The sequence below is a fragment of the Pinus tabuliformis genome, chromosome 4_2 (genome assembly GCF_031772625.1).
Source record: "Pinus tabuliformis cultivar Carrire ecotype Pingquan chromosome 4_2, CPIR1, whole genome shotgun sequence".
Taxonomy (NCBI): domain Eukaryota; kingdom Viridiplantae; phylum Streptophyta; class Pinopsida; order Pinales; family Pinaceae; genus Pinus; species Pinus tabuliformis.
Window position 1 is genome coordinate 554,433,474 of NC_142304.1, and position 6,000 is coordinate 554,439,473.

Consider the following 6,000-nt stretch of genomic DNA (forward strand, 5'->3'; position numbering starts at 1 on the left):
TCTGTAATGCTCTGCCTTTAATTTTGTTTGATCTCCTATGTTTTCATCTGTTTAAGGAGAATTCTTGAGGTTCCTTGCTCTCCTTAGCTCCTCACCTATCTGATCTACTCACCTCATTAGATTTTAAGGCATCAAACAATTGCCTACCTTTCTCCAATCAGACCTTTGCAGAAACTGTGTCTCATCCCCGCACCCAAAATTGCCTTTCCCTTTGATTCAACAAAAACCCCAAAAAATCACCTTTAAACCTCTGCACTTAATACCTAGCCTAAGATTAGTTACAATTTCAGTAATCTCGAGCCTCATTGATTATATTTTTCCGATATTGACCCGGAGAGAGCCCTCTCCTGTCCTCGTAGGTCTAGCTACGAGGCTGAGCGTGGTTTGATGTTGCCTTGAGTTTTGCCTTCCTCGGCCTGGGGCAGATTCGAGCGTTAACAGCACCTATCTTTAATGAATTCTTTATTCACATAAATTTCATTCAAATAATGAGGAAAGTAGATTCATGGATAACTAAAAAGAAAAGAAAAAAGGTCATAGAAACACAGAAGAAATCACATCACCAAACCTTGTTGACACATGAATGCTTGAAAGAAACAACTATGGCCTTCTTCATTTACCACTAAGTATAAAAAAAATCACATCATACACCAAAACTCTCTCTCTTGCATTTTCCAATCAACCATTCTTCATAGTTTGTATACCTTAAATACATTTTAGCAAAGCAGATCGATATGACCAGACACAGTGTACTGCTTATCCACTGAGTGTATCGAATCCAACTTAACTTAGCAACATCGTGTTGTTTTTTAACAAAAGCTAAAACAAAGCTGACATAAAAACTGCAATTTTATCCTTAAAAAGAAAGTAACTTTATCTTATCTCCTAGCTAATGGCCTATCCATTCATATTATATGTATCTCTATCCTTAATCATCAACACAACAAAGTTCAATCTAAATAAAAAAAGAGGAAACAACAAGTAGTTGAGTTGCGCAGTAGTTGCACAGTAAGCTCCAGCCTGGAATACACACGTGTAACACTGACTGACAGGCTGGCTGATGAAGATGATGACTAGGTGAATTGGGTGGAGAGGGACCCATATGATGTATCCTTTCGCACATGCAAGCTCCAAACCTGTTCAATTTCACCCTTGTGAGCAAAATTTTAAATATGAAGTTGAACACCTTTCTCGCTTCAGAACAGAACTAAGACTAGCAAGTTATCACTTTAGCCTTATGTCTCCCAAACAACATCCAAAACCACAAAACTTATCCATCATTATCCCAAAAACTAAAAAATAAGGTGAAATATCCAATAACTGGAAGAAAAAAAAAATGGACTTACTGGATGAGGACTTAACATCTTTGCAAGAGGTCTTAGTTTATCTAGCTGGTTGTAATTGTGGATGTGGCTTTGGTTGTGTAGGCACACTTTCATATGTTTGTTTATATTTCTTCAACCGTCTCCTAGCTTTTGACAGCATTTACTTCATTAGCCTTAACCTCTTCCTCAAAATCAAATTTCTCATGTAATAATTTCTTAAATTATTATGCAAGGGAAGATTCCATTTCATGAATTGTTTGGCTTCATTAAGTGCATCTATGGCTTCTACAATTTGAGTATCAAATTCTTTAATAGTATCATTGATGGCCTTCTTGTATTTTTCATTGTTCTCTTCTATTTGATCAGCTTGCCTTTGGCAAACTTCAATCTCTTCGAACAACCTCTAATATGCATTCCACTCATCAAACGCTAGTTTTTCTGTTGATTGAAAAACCTCCTTCATTTGTTCTTTCCACCTAGTTGTAGCCCTTGCTGCCTTTGTCATAGGTTTTCTTGGTTGTACTTTAGGTTCTTCCATTTCTTCCAAATATATCACATGTTTCCATTTTTCTTGGGTAGTGAGTCTAGGTGGTCCTTTAGATTTGTCACTTTCTTCCTGTTGAGTTTCCTTTGCTACTGTGTGTATAAACTCCTTATTTTCCTTTTGAAAATAGGAAATATGAAGCTAGGCTTTGGCGAGATCATCTTGTAATTTTGCAATTTCACTGTATTTTTCCTCTTCCATTTGAACATTTAGTGCTTCACCTGTGTCCTTCATTGGAATATCTTCGAGAATATTAATTGTTTGTTGAGCAGTTGGCTCCTCATTCATCTGTTTGGTTCTCAATCTAGTTCCTCGTCTGAAAAAAAAAAAAAAAAAAAAAAAAAAAAAATTGTGTTTCCTCTATGGCTGCTTGAACTTTTTCTTTCCCTTTTATGGTTTCCTTCTTATCCTTAACCAGTTTTTCCATTATCTCTTTCACTGTTGCTTCAGTTTTGGGCTCTTCTTCTTCTTCATGTATCTCCATTGGGGAGATGTATGCATGAGCTAACATGCCTACATTTGACAAGAAACTCTCCCATGACATTTTCCTCTTCTCCAGCTCATGCAACACTAGCAACTTGATCAATGAAAAATGGAAAAGGTTGGGCATATGTTTATCTCCCTTTCATTGCACCCTCTCTGCCATTTTACTCAGACTCTTAAACAAAGAGTATGACAAATTTAAACTCTTCTTAGTAGTAAAATGCATGAGAAGTTTATTTTTTGGGCATGATCGTTGAGCTCTGGAGTGCTGCCATGAAACCCTAGTTGCACCTCTGCGCCCTTGCTGCTCTACGGTCCGTGGCTTTGGGCCCTCTGCCTTCCCTTTCTACGTTCTTTTTTGAGTTCCTGCAGTTCAGAGCTCTTGTCTACTGCTGGGGGGGATGAGTAAGCCGGGTTCGCCCTCATGGAGGTCCCAAGCTCGCCCCAGGCAAGCCCGCCTTCATCTGTTGAAGCCTTCTCTCGGATATTGGTCGGCTTGCCGCAGAAGAAAAAGAGTGAAGCAGCCAAGTTTTTCAAGAGGCTAGAAGACATTCCTGAAATCTCCCTGCTACTAGAGACCCCGATTCAAATCACCCTCTCCTTGGTTGAGCGGGCTCTTGTTGGCCCGTTCACTGGTTTATGACCTTCTCCTAAGACCATTGAAACATGGGTTAACAGGAACTGGGCTCCTCTGATCAAGAGCAACGTCACCTCTTACTTCTTAGGACGAGGGTTTTTCCTCTTTGAATTCACCTCAAAGGATGACAAGGACCTGATCTTTCAGAATGGCCCCTATTTCATGGGACCCCAGGGCCTATACCTCAACAGATGGATGCCGAATTTTGACCCTACAGTCGATGTTCCCACGGCTGTCCCTGTATGGGTCAGACTCCCTAATCTCCCAGTTCATCGCTGGAACTGGGACTCACTAAAACACATCGAAAGCGCCCTTGGGAAATTCATAGATAGGGCAAACAACAAAGATCAATATGATTGTGCCCGTATCTGCGTAGAAGTAGACCTAGCGGTGGGTCTCCCGGAAGCCATCAAAATCAAAGTAGGAAATTGGACCCATTTGTCGAAGCTGGATTATGAGTAGTTGCCTTTCAAATGCCGAAAATGTCATGTCTACGACCACTTTGCCAAAGGATGCCCAACCAATGTGGAACCAGATAAGGGTAAAGAAGAAGGTTGGAACGAGGTCAAGCACCAGGAAAATCCAAAAGCAGGTTGGTCCAAATGGAAGAGGTCCTTAGGCCCCCCCTCAACAACCCCCTCCCAGAATGGATCAAGAAAATAAATTCACTCCTCTAAGCTCGCAAATAGAGGAAACTCAGGAACTAGACAATCAAAAATCAACCCCTCCCTCTAAAGGTACCCGCCCCTGAGTTCCAAAGGAAACACTGTCAAAGTAGAGGAAGATGAGCATGAATCGGATTGTTGGGAGGAAGAAGGGGAAATAGGAGAACCCTAAGCTTCAATAAGGAGATCCACAAGAGGTCACAAATTAGATCGGGAAAAAAGAGAGCAGGAAACTTTCAAGGACAAGCTCCAAGGCAGCCAACCAACCCTTGAGAAGCTACTAGCATCAAAAGCAAAGATGGTGAGAAACCAGCCCCAAGGCTCCAAGGGAGCCAACCAGAAATACAAATGATGAAGATAGTCTCCTGGAACTATAGAGGTATGGGGAGCAGAAACAAAGAAGAAGCCATCAGAATTTTAATAAGAACAGAAACTCCTGACATACTTCTCATCCAGGAGACCAAACTGGAAGATTTTGTCTTCCTTAGGAAAGTAAGAAACTCTGGAACAAATGTGAGGCGAAATCAGTCTCAGCCCGAGGGGCTTCTGGAGGGTTGGGCACTCTTTGGAACGCTAGAAAATTCACAGTCATTTCTGAGACCCTCAATACTCACTGGCTGCTCTTAAAATTGTAGCACTTAGATTCAAAAGAGATTATCAGTCTCTTCAACGTGTACATCCCTGTGAACGTTGTGGAAAAAAAGGCCTGTTTGGACTCCATAAGAACCCAAGCAGATCTCGTTAATCTTGAGAATACCATCATAGCAGTAGATCTTAACCTCACTCTCTTATCAGCAGACAAGAGAGGAGGCAGCATTGTTCAAGATCCGGCAAGGGAATGGGCAGAGGACCTTATGCAGGACTGGGACCTGCTGAACATCAAGCCAATCTCTGGTAAGTACACTTGGACTAATAAAAGAATTGGCCCTAGCCACATTGCTGCCAGATTAGATAGATTCTTACTTCAAAGCTCTTTACTTCTGCTTGGATTAGAGGCTAGAGTTCATATCCTCCTATGCAGCACTTCGGATCATAAAACCATCAAGCTGGAATTGGTGTTTCAGCTTGACCTAGGTCCAATTCGCTTCAGATTTAGCCCACTCTGGGCTAAGGAATTGGACTTCATGCAATTAGTTAAGGGCATCTTGATGCAGCCAATCAAATGCTCCCCCGTTTTTGTCTCGGAGGAGAAGCTCAGAAGAGTGAAAAGGGCTTTAAAAAGCTGGGCCAAAACTCTGCCCAATCCAGCAAATGAAAGAAAAAATCTCCAACGCATTTTGGAAAATCATCATCTCCAAGCTAAAACATTTGATATAACTAAAGAGATCCTAGACAAAGAAGCCCGGCTCCAAAAACTATCACAATGCTTGTCTAGCAAAAGAAGAGTATTGGAGACTTAAGTCACGCAGCCTTTGGCTTAAAGCAAGGGATAGGAACTCTTTCGTCTTCCATAAACAAGCTCAAGCAAGGAAATGTACCAATTCCATTTCCGAAACCAAAGATGGCACTATTACTCATAAAGACAATGCAAGCATCAAAAATGCTGCCTCCCTTCACTTTAAAAGCCTGTATAGTGAAGATATAAATCTGGACCAAATCTCTGATATGATTGACGTGGTTCCCTCCTTGATTACTGTTGAAATGAATCACCTTATTGAAGCTAAAGCCTCCAAGAATGAAGTCAAGGATGCCCTTTTCGCCATGGACCCAGACAAAGCCCCTGGGCCGAATGGATTTATAGCCATATTCCTCCAATCTTGCTAGCCAATTGTGGAAAAAGATCTATACAAAATGGTTATTAAGTCCCAAGCTTGCCAGAAAATTGAAGGCAGCACGAACTCTGCTTTTCTTGTTCTCATCCCCAAAGAGAAAGGTGCCAACACCTTCAACTGGTTTCAACCGATTTCGCTATGTAATATTGGTTAGAAAATGATTACTAAACCATCGCTAATACACTTAAGCTCATCCTCCCCAAAGTCATTGCGAAAAGCCAAGGGGGATTCATTCAAGGGAGACAGATAGTGGACAATTTCATTCTGGTCCAAGAGGCAATCCACTCAAGTATGAGTCGCAAGGAAAAAGGTATGCTTGTCAAGCTCTATTTAGCAAATGCTTTTGATATAGTCAAGCATAGTTTTCTGCTGAAAGTCTTACACAAATTTGGATTTGGGGAGAAATTTATCAATTGGATTCGGGCCTGCATTTCGGACCCTTGGATTGCTCCATTAGTAAACAGTAGAGCTGCTGACTTTTTCAAAGCCACGAGAGGGCTTAGGTAGGGGTGTCGTTTCTCACCCCTTCTATTCATTCTTCAAGCCTCTATCCTCAGCTTCTATTTAGACAAAA